The 19,817-nt window shown below is 44.2% G+C and overlaps 1 protein-coding gene across 2 annotated transcripts in view; it reads left to right on the top strand.

Annotated features, from left to right (window-relative positions):
- LOC138286783 (apolipoprotein L3-like) overlaps positions 1-19,817 on the top strand; it is a 486,723-nt gene that overhangs the window by 283,649 nt on the left and 183,257 nt on the right. For both annotated transcript variants that reach the window (XM_069227283.1, XM_069227281.1), the window contains exon 4: positions 13,443-13,489. The gene's annotated coding sequence lies outside the window, so the exon portion shown is untranslated. The remainder of the gene's footprint in view (positions 1-13,442; positions 13,490-19,817) is intronic.

The following is a 19,817-nucleotide window of genomic DNA, read 5'->3' as shown; positions in this document are numbered from 1 at the left end:
AGGCAGCATCCCTGCAGGCTGCCAACCCTAGGCCATGCACAGCCTTTGGTGACACTGCTGAGGGTTGCCTTCGTGCACAGGGGACCCCATACCTTGGGACCAAATTCAACAAAAAAGCAGAGGGGGCCATGCAGCCCCCCTCTCAAGCCTTATTAGTCAAACGGGGCCCCAGCTCCACGGGCCTGATTTACAGAAAAAAGGGGAGGCTGCTGTGCGGCTCCCCTCGCCAAGCCTTCTCAGACACATGGACCCTATCTCCGGGCCAAAGCCAATCCCCATGCCGTACCTTTATTAAAGTGGAGGCAGGCTGTGCAGCCCCCTCCCTGATTCGGGAAACGTCCTGAATGACGACTCCGTAACAACGAAGTTGTGGACAACGAAAGCGGAACATCACTTTTGTTAACCACGACTTCGTTGTTTTGTGCCTTAACCACGCATGTGATGAACCACGCAAATGAGTGATTAAGGCACAAAACAAGGGAGTCGGCTGAGGAGGACGACGCGACGAGTCAGGTAAGTGGGGCTGTTTTAGGGGCTGGGGGCTCGGGATATTTTTATTTTTAGGGGCAGGGGTGGGGGGTTGGGGTTTTAGTTTTAGGGGAGGGGGCGTCGGGCGGTTTAGGGGCAGGGAGGGAGAGAAGGGGTATTTTTAGTTTTAGGGGAGGGAGTGGGGGGTAGGTATTTTTAGTTTTAGGGGCGGGGTGGGCGGCCGGTGTATTTTTAGTTTTAGGGGTGGGGGGTTTTAATTTTAGGGGCGAGGTGGGGGAGTTGGGGTTTTAGCTTTAGGGGAGGGGGCGTCGGGCGGTTTAGGTTGAGGGACGGGGGAGGGAGGGAGGGTCGGGTATTTTTAACTTTAGTGGCGAGGGTGGGGGGTCGGGTATTTTTAGTTTGGGGTGGGGGATTGGGGTGGTTTAGGTTTTAGGGGTGGGGGTTGGGGTGGTTTTAGGGGCGGGGTGAGGGGTTGCGGTAATTTTAGGGGTGGGGGTCAGGTGGTTTTACGTTTAGGGGCAGGTTGGGGGGTCAGGTAATTTTAGGGGCGGGGTGGGGGGTTTAGGTTTTAGGGGCGGGTGGGGGACTCAGGGTAGTTTTAGGGGTGGGGGTGTTGTGGTGGTTTTAGGTTTCAGGGGTGTGGGTTGGGGTAGTTTAGGTTTTAGGGATGGGGTGGGGGTTGGGGTGGTTTTAGGGGTGGGTTGGGGGTCAGGTAATTTTAGTGGCGGGGTTGGGGGGTTTAGGTTTTAGGGGCGGGGTGGGGTGGGGGGCTCAGGGTAGTTTTAGGGCGGGTGGTTTTAGGTTTAAGGGGTGGGGGCTGGGGTACTTTAGGTTTCAGGGATGGGGTGGGGGATGGGGTTGTTTTAGGGGCAGGGTGGGGGTCGCAGTAATGTTAGGGACCAGATGGAGGGTTGGGGTAGTTTTAGGGACAAGGGTGGGGGGTTGGCATGGTTTTAGGGGAGAGGGTGGGGGGTTGCGATAATTTTTAGGGGTGGGGGGCCAGTGGGGACGCATGCTGGAACCATGCATGCCTATCACTAATGCCTTTACCAGGAATGCCTTTACAACGAAAAATCATTGTTAAGGCATTTGTGGTAAAGGCATTAGTGGTAACAACGCGGTTGTTGTTCCGACCTCGTTGTTCAGGCATGCGTTGTTCGAGCATGCGTTGTTCCGACATACATTCCCCTGATTCTATTATGGCCCCAGGAACCCCTTCCCCGAGACCTGCCTTCAGTATAGGTGGGTGCCCCAGTGCCCACCTGGGCAGCCACAAACAATATTTTGGGGGCCACAAGGGGGAACCCTAAGAACCCTGCAGCCTCAGCCAGCTCCCTGCATAGTGCAGAAGTTGGCACTTCTCTCGCATAGAAGGAGCAGCTAATTATGCTAATGCTGCTAACAGAATATGTGTTCTGTTTCCGAAATAAAACACAAGTTCGCTCCCAGTTGGCGGGAGCATTTCTAAATCTCCAGCCACCTGGGAGCAGACTTATTGTTTGCTTCCATTTGGCAGGAGATTTAAATATGCTCCCGTCAGACGGGAGCAAACATATCTCCCTGCCCGCGCTAGTACTGGCAGGGTGTGAGAAAACATGGCTGATTGCAGAGGCCCCCTAACTTTTTGCTCCCATTTTTCACTTTTGCTGTTGTTTTCCTGACTCTGATGGTGCCCTGGGTACTGCTAACCATTCCCAGGGCCTGTGCTCTGTGTAAAATGAGTATGCAAATTAGGCTAATTATAATTGGCAATGTCAACCTACCTATAGGTCCCTAGTATATGGTAAGGCATTTAGGTTTAGGGACCCCATCAAAGGTAGTGCACCTATAGGTGCACTTCTGAGGTGCCTGGTGTCATTTTAAAGGCAGGCCTGCCTTGCTGGCTGCTTTTAAATTAAAGTTATATGCAAATTCGACTTTGGAATTAAAAGTACTTCCAAAGTCTCAAACTACCTTATTTCTACACATAAGTCACACCTAAGGTGGGCCCTATGTTCCCCTAGGGTTGAGTGCCATGTACCTATAAGCAGGCACATTATACAAATACTTTTTTAAGCCCTGGTGAGGTAAAACATACACATTTGTTTTTCCATCACTAGTGAATGGCCTCCATTGGCTAAAATGGGTAGACTTTATTTTAATTAACGAAGTCCCCTTAAGTGTTAGATACCTCGAATTTGGTATCAAATTAATTGTTGTAATAAATCCCACAACTTATAATTGTTGGATTCAATATAACTAGTTCAGATAAAGAGTTTTAAACTCCACCTGAAAAGTTGCCAACTTCAGGTCTGTAGTGCCCTTCTCTGATTGGCCAGCATCTGACAGCCTGGCCAACCTGCCTTGATGAGGTGTGAAGTGGCCTAGGCTGATCACAAAGGATGTGCCTGGGGGAGGAAAACTACCTCAGCAGATGGAGAAGCTGGAAGGGGGAGGGCTGCCAAACTGGTCTTCAAAGGCAGGGAAGGACATTTGGAGCAACCCAGCATCTCCCTCACATCCTGCAACCCCAGACAATTAAGTGCCCTCTTGATTAGATTAGGAGAGGGCAGGAGAGGGGTGTGTTTAGGATTTTTAGGCACACCAGTGCGTGGGCTCAGCCAGATATAACCTCTAAAAATCATTTTCAGCCATGAAGGATTTTTGAGGAATGTTGCTCCCTGGGATTGATTTTTGCCTCTCTTCCCAAGAAGTGGTCATCACAGGGAGAAGGACCCTGCATCTGACTGGAGAACCAGGACCGCCCCTGTTTTTCACCCTGGAGCAAGGATAAATTTGGCAGAGCTGTACCTACACCTCAGATCCCTACGAGATCCCTACAAGGAAGAACATAAGGAAAAGGACTGCCCTGTTGGACCTCTGACCTGCACCTGGACACTGCACTCTGAAGGACTGCATCAGCTGCATAGTTGGACTTCACCACAAGAAGGACTTTGCTCGCTTCAACTGGTTCAAGGAGGGACTCCCTGTTTGCTACAGGTGAAAAATTGCTAACCAGAGTCCCCTGCCTCAGACCCTAAAGAAACTGACCAGCTGGGAGTTGTAGTCCGCACCCTCAAGGAGAACTCGGAGCTTCTGAAATCTTGGGGTGGGCTATGAACTCCTAAAAGACCTTAAAAGACCTTCTGGAAGAAGATCTAGAAGTTTGGAGGAGATTGGAGAAGGTTTTGGAAAAAGCTCCATAAAGTGACCGACCCGCCGCAGCAATTCTAGCCGGCTTGCCTCAACCGACCGCGACCTGGCCTGACTTGCAGGTTCAGCCTGCTGAAGAAAATCTCAGAAAAAGTGACTAAGTCCGATCGTAGAAAGTTGACCGGGACCTCATGAGCAGTGTATCCGAAGAGGGCTCCAGGGATGTTGGATCAAAATTCAGGTTCGGCCCGGTCAAAGGATTTTCATCTCAAACAATCGTCTGAGTCCGAACGCAGAAATCTTCACCGAGGGCTCCCGCAACGCGTATCACAGGAAGGGCTCCAGGGAGATCGGCGACTTCATCCTGCTGAAGAAAATCTTCAAGAAAACAACTAAGTTCCACTGTAAACTTTTGACCGAGGCCTCCTGCTTGCTGCAGCCGAGCAGGGTTCCATCGCGATCGGCCTCAAACATTGACTTTGCCCCGGTCGAGGTGCGACCAGATGAGTGCTATTTGTTTCTACGTGCTAAAAAGCATTAATTCTTTAAAAATTCATATCTCCGGTTTCCCTTATCTGATTTTATTTGTTTTGGTGTTATTTTAAAGATACAAATATAATCTATTGTTATACATTGGTGTTGGATTTTTATTGTGTTTTGTATTTTACTTATTTACTGTTTTGTGATTTTTAAATGCTTTACACATTTGTCTCTTAAGTTAAGCCTTGTCGTTCGTTGTCAAGCCACCAAGGGTTGAGCTGGGTTTAATTTATTGAGACCTAACTGGACCTATGTGGAGGTTAGTGGCCTCTGCTAAGTGTAGGTACTTACCTGCCCTTACAAATAATCCACTTTCCAACATAGGGAAACTAATGCATCCTGGAAATGGGCTCTCTGGGGCACTGTAAGTGAGCTGGTTCTGGGGGATGAGGACCCCGAGGCCTTTAAAAGCTCAGGGAAGGGGCTGCTCTGTCCCCCTCCCTTTTAATTTGAATCAGGCCCCGGTTGATGGGGTTCCTGAGGCCTAATTAGGCTCGGGAAGGGGAGCCAGTATACTCCTCTCTTAATTATTTATGCAGTCCGAAGGATGGGGTTTTCGGGGCTTTATTAGGCTCAAGTGGGGAGGGGGCGCACACCCCCTCTCCTTTATTAAAATGTTGCCCCCCCTGAAGCCTTTTTAGTTTCAACGGAGGGGGGATACATGCCCATTCCCCTTAACACCACATCTGTCCAGTGGTCGTTTTGGAGTTTGAGCCGGGTGCATTCTGGGAGTTGTAGGCTTCACCACTTAAGGAGCAACTCAGAGCTTCTGGAACCTTGGGGTGAGCTGTGGACTCCAAAAGAATCTTAAAAGTCCTTCTGGAAGAAGATCCAGAAGATTGGAGAACTTTTTGGAAAAGCTCCATAGAGGGACCGACCCGCCGCAGAAACTCTAGCTAGCTTGCCTCAACCACAACCCGACCTGACTTGCAGGTTCATCCCGCTGAAGAAAATCTCTGAAAAAGTGACTAAGTCCAAACCTAGAAAGTTGACCGCACAGTGTATCCGAAGAGGGCTCCAGGGACGTCGGATCAAGATTCAGGTTTGGCCCACTCGAAGGATTTTCATCTCGAAAAATCGTCTAAGTCTGAACGTTGAAATCTTCACCGAGGTCTCCTGCGACGTGTATCTGAGGAAGGGCTCCAGGGAGGTCGGATGGGACTGGCGACTTCGTCCCGCTGAAGAAAATCTTCAAGAAAACGACTAAGCCAGAAGGTAAACTTTTGACTGAGGCCTCCCGCTTGCTGTAGCTGAGCAGAGCTCCATCGTGGTCGGCCTCAAGCTTTGACTTTTCCCCGGTCGAGGTACGACCAGATGACCAGATTGGCGCTATTCATTTCTATGTGCTAAAAAGCATTAATACTTAAAAAATGTATATCTCTGGTTCTTCTTATCGATTTTATTCATTCTGGTGTCATTTTGAAGATAAAAATATAATCTATAAACTGGTGTTGGATTTTTATTATGTTTTCTTTTTTACTTATTCATAATCTTTGTGATTTTTAAATGCTTTACACACTTGTCTCCTAAGTTAAGCCTTGTCGCTCGTTGCCAAGCTACTAAGGGTTGAGCTGGGTTTAATTTATTGGGACCTAACTGGACCTACGTGGAGGTTAGTGGCCTATTGCTAAGTGTAGGTACTTACCTGCCCTTACCAATAATCCACTTTCCAACAGGAAAGAAATGTGAATGTCCATTACTAGGAAGGTTCAACAGTCAAAACACTAGTAAATAAACAAACACACTGCCAAGCGATACTCAGGTTTGAAACTTCCGCCTACTGAGTGACAGTACAAGAACTTGACCATTAGACCAGCAGTGACTCTGTTATGCTCTGCATCCAAATGTAACTATAAAATTTGTACCAAACAAGTTGCTAATCTTACTATTTGAAGTCATTGCATGGAGAGACCAGGCCCCCACGGTCCTAGCCAGCTCTCCTGGTCCTGCAGGAGCCGGCATTGCTCCCGAAGCAGGGATCTACTTCAAAGAGCAGCTCCCTGCTTGTGGGAGCAATGTTCTCATCTGTCTTACCTGCATGTATACCTGCATGCAGGGAAGACAGATGAAAAGTCTGCTTTCTGACAGCAGGAGCTGTTTGACAGCTCCAGCTGTTAGAAAGCTTGGTGAGGGCTGTCAAAGCTTCCACCAAGCAAAATCAAACAGCTGTGTCCTAGGGGTGGGCACCCCAGGACATAGTAGGAGCCGCCCCTGGGGGGGTGATGGTCCCCAGGTCCATCAGTGGCACCTCAAGGGGGGCTGTGCAGCCCCCATCTAATGAGTATAGGCCTGGGAAGGTGGTGGTCCACGAGGCTCCGGGGGTCTGAAATGGACCAGCTTCTCATTTTTTGTAGCCCCAGGAAAGTGATGGTCCCTGGGTCTGGTGGGTGGGGTGGGGTTGGGCGGCCCGCACTGTTAATAATTACTGCTTTGGGGAAGTGGTGGTCCCCGGGGCTGCACGCACCCCCTGCATTGTTTATAATTAGTGTCCCAGGGAGGTGGTGGTCTCCAGGGGCTACCAGTGCATCGCAGGTCCCCCTGCTCATAGTTGTGTGAAGCACGAGGGAGGTGGTGGTCCCTGGGGCTGCGGGGGGCCACATGGCTCCCTGCACCATATTTCTTCAAAGCCCCAGGGAGGTGGTAGTCCCTGGGGCTAAGGGGGGGGGGGGGCTCCCACATAATATTTCTGTTAAGCCCCGGGAGGTGGCAATCCCCAGGGTTGTGGGGAGCAGATTAAATTAGCAATACCACTGGGACTTGGCCCACCCAGGGGCTTAAGAAAAAAGTACGGGAGCCTGCACTTCATTTTGTAAGAATTTTAACTGGATCCGCTGCGTACTGCAGTAAAAAAAAAAATGAAAAACATGCTTTTCAGCTCTCTCCCTGTGGGACCTCAGCACCAGACCTAAGGGGTAAGGGTGACTCTACCCTGGCCCCTTGTTTTTTTTTTTTTTCTTACTTTTTTTGTGGGACTGATCTGTAGCCGAGTCCCAAGATGGCTGCCAACACTTCCTGGTTTGAAGTGTTGGCAGCCAATCAGAGCTGTGTATTTCCCTGCATGAGCTTGCCTTTTTTTAAATTTTATTTTTCCCTTCAATATCTCCAAAACTACTGAATGGATGTACACCAAATAAGTGAAAGCATAATCTTCGTACAGAAAGATAGCTTTCTGCCAAATTTGGTGTAATTTCGTCCAGCAGTTTGGGCTATAGGCTTGTCTAAAGATCCTGTGAGAATAAACATGGGAAGCACAACTTTTTTGACCCCCCCTTTTTCTCAGCCCCCCGAAACCTTTTCGTGCATGAGAATCATCACTGGCACACTTTTTTTGAACATTTTTGTGAAGATTCGTCAAATGTGCTGCCAAAGATATAGGCAAGGCAAAAAACGCTTTTGCTATGGAAACATGGTCCTAACTATAACTACCTAGTGGTGACCACCACTAGGTGATATATAAAACCCGCTGGTGGCTGCCACTGGGTAGTTATGATTAGTTCTGCATTTCCATAGGAAATGCCTTTTTTGGTTTGCTAATATTTTTGGTGCCATTTGAAGAATCTTTCCCAAAACTTTCCAAAAAAAGAGCACTTATTTGACACGTTTCTTCATGAGAAGTTCAGAGGTGATACATAAAACATGGGCCGAGAAAAAGAGGGATCACGAAATGCAAATTCCCCATGCATTTTCAATAGATGAGATTAGTGCAAACTTTCAGTCCCAACCTTCTCCCTTCTTATCCACAATGCCTTTGAGACTGTTGCTTGTAATCTGTTGCAAAACTCCTTGACATCCTTAAGGGCTGGGCCAGCTCCTCCTCATAAATAAACATGCATTGTGAGGAGTATGCTGTTTTCCTGTTAATTTTATTTTCTTTGTCTGAAAAATTGCAGTTTTGAACATCCAGAAAACCACTTCCATACATGTGCTTGGGTTTTGTCTCCTTTTATTTTATACATCGTAGTTGCAGACTGTCCTGCATTTTTTCATACTACATTTTTGCAGCCAAAATGCGTTTCACTCCTTACAGTGCCTGTGTGGCGGAGGCGTTCTCAAGGCTGTAAATCCAATACAGAAACATTATTTTAGTGAGTGGCTTTTATTAAATGCATCACACCTGCACTTGCAGTCCTTGGCTGAGGTCATTGAACAATATGGGTTTACCATCATTTCATATGTGGATGACACTCATTACTCTTTCACAGAACTCCTCCCATATGGCCGCCTTTCTGTGCCTTTGTCTCATAGAGGTAGCTAGGTTGATGGATTTGAACTGTCTCAAGCTAAATGCTGGGAAGACCGAGGTACTGACCTTAGGCAATCATTCTGACATCTGGTCCACTGGTTTGGTGGCCTAACAGTCTGCGCCCATTAACTCTTCCTAAGCCTAACGTCAAGAATTTGGACATTTGGTTTGATGAGAAGCTTTCTTTTGACAGACAAATCACTGCACTTGCTGGAAAATGTTTTGGACTGCCTAAAACTCTTAAGAAAATCTTCTGCTTCTTGCCAGAGTCAGCAGAAAAATAGTAGTTCAAGCCCTGAATATGTCCAGGCTTGACTACTGCAATTCTCAGTATCTCGGGGTGTCACAGTCCTGTGTAGATAGACTCCAACGAGTGCAGGATGCTGTGACCCGCCTCCTACTGAATCTTCCAAAATGTGCCTCTCTCTGGGCTACTCTCAAGCAGCTGCACTATCTCCGCCCGAAGCAGAAATCCTTTTTTAAAGCCATATGATATTGCAAAAAGGCATTTGCCAACATAGGTCTACGGTTCCTCCAATCCTTTATCAAACCCTATGTACCATCTAGGAATTTAAGATCTGCAGGTGCCAGGCTGGTTAATGTTCCCAAAGTGAAGAGAGCTTGGATTGGTGGCAGCTCTTTCTGCTACATGCCATCCGAACTTTAGAACTCTCTTCCTGTTGCAGTCCGTCAGACCCCATCAGAAGCTCTCTTTCAGAAAAAAATGTAAACTTGGCTATTCAGATCCATCTGACTTTGAGATAACTGTTGTGTTCTTGGCTTACACCTTAGCACTGAAACACTTCATTTTGAAGTAGCTATGCACTTTAAATAATGCTATATATATATATATATATATATATATATATATATGACTTTGAGATAACTGCTGTGTTCTTGGCTTGGACCTTAGCACTGGGAAACTTAACTTGAAGTAGCTATGCACTACTATATATTATGCATTGTGTTAGTATTTCTAACAAATATCATCTGAACTATAATCCGTTTTAAAAGCGGGTGTACTATTTATGAATGAACTAGCCTATAAGCTGACCCATGCTGATGTATGTCTATGGTAGTGCTTTGTGACAAAGTAAGCTGTTGTTTGAGGCTGCACTCAACAGTGATGGCTGAGTATAGTTGTGTTGTTTGGCATACTGACCACTTTGCTTAGACCTCTCTCCTTTATAATGAATGAGCGTAATAGTAGTTCGCAATAAATTCATCTGTTGACTAAGACCTCTCTCTAGGGTGATAACTAAGTGTAGTAGTGGTTTGCAACCGACTGACCTCTTTGCTGACATCTTTCTCCAGAATTAACGATAAATTTACTAGTGGTTTGTGTCATAGTGGCCTATACACTAAGATTTCTCTACTGGGTGTTTGTTGTAGTGGTTTGCTTCTGATGGCTGCACTAAAACCTCTTTCCAGGTTGACGAATGGTGTGGTTGTGCTTTGCAATAGAGTAGCCTGTACGGTTAGACGTCTTACTTCGGTCATTAGTGTTTAGAGTAGTGGTTTAGAAGAGGCAGGACTATCCGCTGAGAACTCTCTCCTGGGTGATAAGTGAGTGTAGTAGTTGATAAGGTTACAGAGAGCTCTCTGCTGTATCACTGTCCATAGCAGGCCATCAGAATGACTACCTCACTTTCCTTTTCATCACTCCATGTCCCAAACATCCCTCATGTGCATTGTTGATAATGAGTGTTTGGGCACCACCAGGAGGGACAATTTGACTTCTCTACATTAGCTTTTCACCAATTATGCTTAGTCCTGGACTTTGAAAAATTCTCTCATTTCTCTACTAAATTCCCCTCCGTTGACCCATCCACATCCAAAACTTACTTCCACATCTTTTATCACTAAATCATTCTCCTTTGCAGCATTCCACTCTTCTACATTTATAGGCATATGTCCCTTGATTGCCCCTTCCTCTCTGTAAAACACCTCTTAAACAGCTTCCTCCTCATTCACTGGCATTGTTGATAAATAATCACGCACCAATATGTTTGCTGCCCCTCATGAATTCCATGTCAAAATTATAATCCATTATTGACAACCTCCACCTTGATATGCACGTTGTGCCATTTCCATCCAAACCTCTTATCCCTTTGAAAATATAGGTTAAGGTTTGTGGACAGTTCTTACCTTAAAAGGTATATCCCACACATAAAACTTTAAGTGGTTAATTCCCCAGCAGCAAGGTAGGGCTTCGCTTTCAATCACAGAATATGTGGCTTCTGCTCCTTTCAATCCTTTGGATGCAAAACCAACCACATATTCTGTATCGTCCTTGATTAGTGTTGTACTGCACCAATTCCCATGTTACTGGTATCTGTTGGAATATAAGTCTTTCCTGTAATGTTAAATGTCCTATCGTGGGAGCCTGTACAATGCCTCCCTTTACTTTCTCAAATGCATGCTTACATTCCTCTCCTCACTCAAATGGTATACCCTTTTTCATCAATTTCCTTAAAAGTTATACAACTTTCGCAAAAGTTCCTACAATTTTCCAAGAAATGGTTTCAGTTCTTCTTTACTGGATGGCCTTGGTGCTTTCTCTATCGCTGTAATTATACTTTTATTTGGTTTTGTCCCTTCATAACTTACAAAATGTCCTAAATATGTTACTTCTTTCATTCTAATTTAACATTTCTCCTTTTTTTATCATCAATCCATGTCTTTCAAAGTGCTTCATCACCTCTTCAAATAATAGATCATGCTCATTTCCACACTTTCCCACAATGAGTATGTCATCCTTGAAGCACAATACTTGATCCATATCTCCAAAAAAGTTTTTCGTTATTCTTTGGAATGCCCCCGAGGTTAAGGCAAGCCCAAAAGGCATCCTTTTGTAAGGGAAAGCCCCTAACAGACTAATGAATGAAGTCAGGTGTCTTGATTGCACATGCATATTAACCTGATAATATGCAGCCGACATATCCAAAACACTAACCATGACACCCTTTGTTGTTACCGTTTCAGATATATTAGGAAGTGGCTGCCTATTCACCCAAATGTTCCTATTAAGAGCATGTAGATCTATACACAGATGGATTTTTCCTCCTTCTTTTGGTTCCACAACAATTGGTGACAAACATTTGGATACTTCAATTGCCTCAATAATCTGTTGTTGAATTAGCTTGTCTAGCTCTTTTTGCAAAGGTTGTCTCATCATGTTAGGAATGCTTCTTACTTTATGGACTACTGGTTTTGCACCTTCCTTCAATATTATTTTGTGGGAAAAACCTGACAGTAGTCCCAATTATTCGGGGAACTCACATGGATACTTCTTCATCAAATTGTACTGGTCCTCACCAAGTATTTCCTTCACTTCATCTCTCTGTGCCACCATCACCAGTTCTTTAGCATTAGGATTTAGCATTATGTGTAAATCACTCTGATGATGACATTCTAGCAGATCTGACCCATAGTCTGTAATATATACCTAAACAACCTTCCCTTAGAATTCAGTAGTCACCACTACATCCCTAGAATCTCTATTCTCCTTCCTGCATACCCTGGAGCTTTTATATCCGGCTTGCACAGCTGTGAATGTTCAACATGTTTCCAATTAGTTTCTTACGTTTTCTTAGATGCAATGGTAAATAGACTCCGTGAGTCCACCAGCACTTTTATCGATCTGTTTTTCAGTAATACTTGACAGTGCCACTTCTCTAACTTTTCAGTACTTTCTAGTTTCACTCTTTGGAACCGTTACCTTCCCATTTCCCAAATCAATACTTCTTCATGAATCCTCCACTTTTTCATTTATTGTTAGAATTATTTATTGAATACTTTCACAACTGCCATGAATCTGTTGTTCAATAGCTTGATTTGTTCTGTTATCTCTGCCATCGATCTTTGTTTTGCATACTTTTGCAAAATGCCCTCTCCTTCCACAGTTTCTACAAATTGCACTTTTAGCGGCACACACTGTACTGGATGCAATATGGTCAGGAGCACCACAACAAAAACATTTCACACCCCTCAGATAGGTACTTCTTTGTTTCATATCTCCGTTGATTTTGATTTTGGGCATCTCTATTTTTTTCCATATATCATTCCTTTGATCATTATCTCTTTTACTCTTGGACACAGTTTCTATCTCATTTATTGCACTTTCTTACTTATCAACCTTTGTATCATCCATTTCCCTTAGCCGCATCGCAGTATGTTCCATCCCCTTAGCTATTTGAATGGCTTCTTCCAAATTAGGATCTCTAATCAAAAGCTTTTCATTTATCTTCTTGCGATTAGTGCACCTCACAATTTGGTCTCTTCTAAATGAATTGGTTAATTGTTCATACAACAAGATAATGCTAGCCCTCTTAATGCAGCCACGTACGATACGATGTCTTCATCACTCCTGAATTGGTATTTGGAGTGAATTGTAAGTCCTTCATTTGCATAAACATGTCAAACATTTTACTGGGCTGACCATCACCCATGCCTAGAGACTCTTCTTGTAAATCATCATACATTCTTCTTCCTTCACTTCCTAGATGATGAAGAATAGATTGATGCGTAGGAGGTCCATATCTATCACCTCCAATAGCTTACATATACCTAATAGATTTTTTTCCACTGCCTCCACAGCATTAACGGCTCTCCAGGTACTGGTAAAATAAGTGGTGATGACACTATACTCTGATCTGCCATTTTCCTGCAAGAAACTTAATATAATGAACTAAAATATAACTTTAAATTAACAACCCAATATAATAAACTAACACAGCAAACTACAATAATAATCTAAAATAACAACTGTCTATTCAGTTGTTTATTTCTCTCTTCTTATATGTTATTCAATATACACTTTATTCTTTTGTACCTTACAGTTTAGCTGCATGCAACAGTTATTTCATTTCTTTACTTCTTAAAGGACTGTATCTATATGTACTGTACTCTTCTTCCTTTTAGTCCCCCTGTAGTCCTTCTTCTATTTCCTCGTAGTTATATCAATACTAATGTAATCACACTCATAACTAAGCACTTTCCTCTAATAATCCTTGTTTTCTTTATTTTTTCCTTTCAGTGCAGTTTATCCTGAGTTAGACACTGTCCACACTGCTCGTGGTAACGGTAAGATGTGCCTTCAATGGCAACATGTATTTATAATTTATTTATTTATTTATGTATTTTTTTTTATCGGAACAGTATACTGAGAACTGCATTGGAGTCTGCAATGTGCTAATGGCTTCTCAGGCTTACTTCAGCCCTTAAGACAGTGTTTGACAGCCTGGTGCTGCTCAGGACTCCTCGAGCATTGCTGGCAGAATTTGGCATGCGCTGCTTCTGGTGCCGATCCTGATAGATGAGAGCGCATCTGACGGCACTTGGCTCACGCATCACACACAACCTGATTTGGAATGCAACTAGCAGTATTCAACTTGCACTCCCCAACCGCCGCTTACAGCTTATTAGCTGATGACTATATTAGTTATAATAAATGCCTAATGTCCCATATTAGTCGTATAATGCTACATAAGCTAGCGCTCATTTGCCTTAGTCTTCGAAGTTCACTAAGCGGTTTCTGTTTCCACCATGCATCATCCTTATGTATAATTGTTTTCCCAGGGTGGAGATGTCCAAAAGTCAGTCCCCTGCACAGACAGTTCTCCTCGTCGCCTATGTAATATGAAGTGTTTAAGTCTAAGAATCTTTAAGTATAAGTTCATATGACATATCCAGCTGACCTTCTTGCCATCCTCCCAGCCTCTCAGCATCTTCTCCCTTTCTACTCTGATGTCACAGCATCATAACATTCTACATTCCTTATATATATTTGTTTTTCTTTTCACTGAAAAAACAAAGGTTAAAGTAACGTTATAGTAAGGTGAATGTGTCAGTGACAATGATAACGTTTTGAACTAAAATAAATCACAGAATTTCACCAGTTATAGTTAGCTAACTTGCCCCCGCCATGCACTGCTTATGACTATCACTGATGATATCATCCAAGCTTCTTTTGTATACATGGCAGTATAAAAGGGTATAGCATTAGAGCTGTGAAAGTAAGTACAAAATATCTCAGAAGATGCATCCTTAATGCCAGCACAGAAAAAAACTTCCTTTGGTGTAGTAAGCATAGGGTATGTGACACATTGACTCTTTACCATACACTTCAAGGGTAGGGTAGTTCATCTTACCAATCAACCACAGATATGGAAAACCTTCATTCAATATGTTGTTCAATCTGTACATAACTGTTTAGATAAAGCTAAATTCCTAAAAATAGTGAACATCTGTTCCAAAACAAATGCCCAACTATGCACAGCTGTTATCTGTATCAAACCCCTGACAGCAACCAAACCTACATTGAGAAATTAGGTTGTTATGACTAGAGAAGTGGGTACTGTAAACAGTATTCACTCAATGGAGAGAGTTTACCCTGTAGCACACTGTTTGCAGACAGTGAAATTCTCATCAGAGTACAAAAAAGTATCTATTAAGAACAGTGTACACTCTATTCAAGACTTAGCAAAAACACTCTATTCGCTTAAAATAGGCAACATCTGAGGGTGCTGAAGAGTACACTACCTGCAGCCTTCATATTGCGGTAAAAAACGTTACAGAGAGCTGATCTTCTGAAGCAAAACAAGCACATGTACATAGCTTCATACCTAATACACAGTCTTCTATGTTGCATAGAAATTATCATGTTGAGATGATTCTGTCTAATGACCTAAGACTGCTTACAATACTTAGTATACTGTATGTAGAGGATTTGCCCTATTCCAAACGTTTTCTGCAGAGCCTAAAAATGTGTGTGAAACATAATGGACATGTTGTCAACTGTCACCTGCACACAGGGTTACTCTTCAATACAAACATTTATAACATGTTCAATACCTCTACACACCTTTGATGCATTAGGAGCACATGCAGTTTGTAAACACACCCATTAGCTGGACCCAGGCAGTACGAAATAAGGTAGAAAAGTTATATGGTAGTTACCTGCCACTATGTATACTTTAAAATACACTGCCATACTCATTGGATGATATCATCAGGGATGTCCTCAGTGATGTCATTTGAGATGTAATCAGTGATGTCATAAATGATGTCATAGAACATGTCATGAGTGATGCAATATGTGAGGTCATAACCAGTACATGGCTGCGGCACAAGTTATAGTTAACTGGTAAATTTCTGTTTTATTTTTGTTCAGAACATTAATGTTATCACTGACAAATTCACCTAAATATAACATTAATTTAACCTTTGTTTTTTTAGTGAATTTCTGAGTTAAAAAAAAAACAAAATTAGATCTTTTTATCACACCTAACAATATTGTTACTTTGTCTTTTTCAGTGAATTTTTAGGGTTTTTTAACATAAAGTAATATTTTATTTCCTTAAAGCCATCCTCCCTACAGTACACAGCCTTCAGCCGTGTGCGGTGGGGAGTTGGCTACAGGGCCTTATGTTTTTTTAAGGAAGGGGGGGCACGTGTTCCCCCTCCTGAGTCTAATTAAGCCTACTATGCCCTAGGGACCCAAGGGCTGTTTTTATTTGAACTAAATTGGATATGGGGGCTGCATCCCTCTCCCAAACCTTATTAGGCCCTGCAGACCCCATTACCCCAAGGGCATCATTTTCTAATTAAAGGGGACGGGGGTCGCATGACCCTCTGCCCTGAGCCATAATAGGCCCAGGGAACCCCATCCCCCAGGTCCCTTTCTTTATGAACAGGTAAGGGGCTACATGCCCCCCTCCCTGAGCCTTGTTAGGCCCTGGGGACCCCATCACGCAGATCCATTACTAAAATTAAAGTGGAGGGGGCCTGCACTGACCCCCCTATCCCTAGCCATTATCGGTCCCAGGAACCCCTTCCCCCTGGACCTGCATTTCTAAAAGGTGGGTGCCCTGGTTCCCATCCAGAGTACCCACCATACACTTGTTGCAGACCAGAGGGGGAGCCCCAAGACCCCCGCAGCCCCAACCAGCTCCATGAAAGCATTGGTAGCCGACATTCCTCCCGCCCAGAGGGAGCAGCTACTTATGATGTTCCCTCTGGGCAGGACCAATATTTTGATCTGTTTCCCTGCCTGCATCAGTTTGGGCCGGGAAACAGATCAAAAGTCTGCTCGAAGCCGGCTGGAGCATTTTCAAAGCTCCCGCCGGCCAGGAACTGACTTTGTGTTTGCTCCCGCTTGCCGAGAGTTTTGAAAATGCTTCCGCCAAGCAAGAGCAAACACAGGTTGCCCTGCCTACACAGGAGTGGGCAGGGAAACTGCTATGTCCCGGGGGTGGGCTCCCCAGGACATAGCATGTGAGCCATCCACGGGGATGGGGTGCCCCCAGGGTCATTAATGGCTCAGAAAGTGGAGCCGTGTGGTCCCCCCCCATATAAACTAAGTTTAGCCTCACGGTGGGCTCCCCGGGGCCTCTGGAAGCTCGGGGAGGGGGACTGTGTGGCCCCTCCTCCCCTTATATACAAATTTCGGCCCGTGGTTGGGCTTCCCAAGACCTGTAGTGGCTCAGGGAGGCAGGCTGTGCACCCCTTCCCATGTTTTCATGAGTACAACCCCAGGGGCGGGCTTCCCGGGGCCTTTAATGGCTTAGAGAGGGTGCCACGCACCACCTCCCCTTTATGAATGCAGCCTGTGGGTGGGCTTCCCGGGGAATAAACCTAATAAATACGTCCCCAGTACAATGTTTTACTTATTTTTTTATCCCGCGGGATTGTGACATTTTTTGCTGATTTATTTTGTATTTTGGCCCAGGGGGAGGGTTCTTATGGGTCCCTCCATGGGGCCTAAGGGGGCAGAGTATCCATACCCTGCCCTCTTACGTTATTTTTGTTACTTCAGAACAGGGCACTAAGACCCTTGAGTCCTGCAATGGGTGCTTGCAACATTTTTCTGACGTTGCATGCAGCCAATCAGTGCATTCGCTCCCATGGGAGTCTGACTCCCACAGAAGCGAGATGGCCCAAGGGGAAAAAAGCCCCTTGGGCCAATCAGAGCACTCTCAAAAAGGTTAAAGCAACATTATAGTTAGGTGAATATGCCAATGAAAACATTAAAATTTTTAACTAAAAAAAACACACAAATTCACCAGTTATAGTTAGGGGAGCATACTATAACTTGCATCCCTGCCATGCACTTCTTATGACATCACTGAAGACATGTCAATTGACATTATTGATGACATAACTGATGACAAAAAAGGATACCCCCGGAGTCTGACTCCCGTGGGAGAAAGCTGCCCATGGGAAAAGCTCCCTAAGACATTCAGAGCACTCCATTTTTTTAAACTGGGTACAAGGAATTCTTGCGAGACTCCCTCAAACCCAACCGTTCACATGTACAAATCTTTTTGAACCTTGATTTCTCTAAAACTACTGAACTGATTTGCACCAAATCACAAAAAACACACTCCGCAGACCAATAGCTACACTAAAAGAAGGAGGTAGAGGTGGTAGAGCAAATATCGCACTTCCCGTAAGTTGACAATGTGTACAGGTAGAGACAGTATCATAACAAATTAGTGTAAAAAGACGTGAGAGAAACTCCCACAACTGGGTGTGAATTAGCAAGATCCAGAGCAGAAACAGTCTCAAAAGCGAAAGTAAGACCGTGTAGTACATCCAGTTAATACACAAGACCGTAGTTAGTTAAGAAAGTTGAGGTGTTTATTCCACAAGGAGCAGGCAGCTGACACGTGTTTCGTCGTTGAGAACTTTTTCAAGGCTATGAGCTGTAATATTGATGCCAAAAGTCAATGAGAACAAAGTAGTAGAAAAGGCAAAGTTGATAGCGAGTCTCAAAACCAACTAAATCGGCTCTTTAGATTCAGCATTTTTTGCTGTAGCCCTGCTTAAAGAATCTATGGAAAAGGCATGGGGATTTTGCATTTTGGGCCCCCCCTTTTTACTTGGTCCCCACTTTCCATGCACAAACTAGTCAAACAGTAGCACCTTTTTTGGAAAGTTTTGTGAAGATTCGTCAAATGGGGCAAAGTTATTAGCAACACAAAAAAAATGCTTTTACTGTGACCCTACTATATATATATATATATATATATATATATATATATATATATATATATATATAGTGAGGAGGCTTCGTTTTATTAAATATATGCGCCCACGGTTTGTTGTCCGAGCATGTACTTTGGGCGAGTTGGTGTGTGATATATATATATATATATATATATATATATATATATATATATATATATATATATATATATATTACAGAGTTAGGATCGTATATCCGTTTAAAAAGCAGTTTTTGGTTTGCTTATAACTTTGGTGCTGTTTGACATATCTTTATGAAGCTTTATGAAACTTTTCAGAAAAAGTTTCATCCTCAGCTCCTTCTTGGAAAAATTAGGGATGTTCCATCAAGCAGTGTAGAGAAAAAGGGGGATGTCCCAAAACACATTTTCCCCATTCATTTTTCCATAGGAAATTTAGATGCAGCTACAGTCCAAACTGCTAAACGTATTTACCTAGATTTGGCCGAAAGCTAGCCCTTTGTCCATAAATCATGCTTTTTGTGATTTGTTGTTAATCCGCTTAGTAGTTCTTGAGATATTAAAGCTCAGAAAATGTGTATGTTTCACGCCACATAAGACCTGCGGAGCCCACAGATCTTGAGATGAGATCTGATTGGCTGCCACCACATAAACAACGATGTGGCAGCAACCATCTTATGACTCGGGACTCAGTCCCTTGTCCTGTAAACAGTGTATAAAAAAGGTGTACAGGGTAGGGGTAGGAATACCCTGTCCCCTAGCGCTGGTGGGGACCTCCCAGAGGGACCTCCTCCAGCAGCCAAACATAATATCCTTTTTTTTTTTGTGTGTTTTTTTTACATTTTACCGCAAAAGTGCGGTGGATCTGTGAATCTGCAGGAAAAAAATAAAAATGCTTTAAAAAATGCCCCTCTAGGCTGGACGAGGGCCCGGGTGAACTGACACAACCAATTTTATACAAGAGGTGGGTAGGCAGCCCCCTGCTTGAGCCCTCGGGGACCCAATTCATTGGGACCAAGAATATATTCAACGGAGGGCACACTGTCACCCTCCCCTAACCTGCTTGAGGCCCCAGGAACTCCATTCCTTGGGGCCGATAATTTATTTAAAGGGGAAGAGGCATGCACTTGAGCCTGCTTGAGATCCCAAGGATCCCATCTCTTGGAGCTGATAAGTATGTAAGGGGGAGGGGTGTGCGCGGCACCCCTCCCTGAGCCATTCTATGTCTGCTTTGTTTCGGTGTCCCTGGGAATTCACACCAAGGTTTCCCTGAACGCCAGAATGCTGGCAGGAAGATATTATGTGCTCCCACCCGGTGGGAACAGAAAGCTGTTCCCGCTGGGTGGGAGCACAAAAGTTTTGGGCAAGGAATATCACAGATTTTCTCCAGCCCGGAGGGAGCAAAAGGATACTGCTGCTGCTGG

The sequence above is a fragment of the Pleurodeles waltl genome, chromosome 3_2 (assembly GCF_031143425.1).
Source record: "Pleurodeles waltl isolate 20211129_DDA chromosome 3_2, aPleWal1.hap1.20221129, whole genome shotgun sequence".
Classification (NCBI taxonomy): Eukaryota; Metazoa; Chordata; class Amphibia; order Caudata; family Salamandridae; genus Pleurodeles; species Pleurodeles waltl.
The sequence above is the reverse complement of the archived record's forward strand: the minus strand, read 5'-3'. Positions and strand labels throughout refer to the sequence as shown.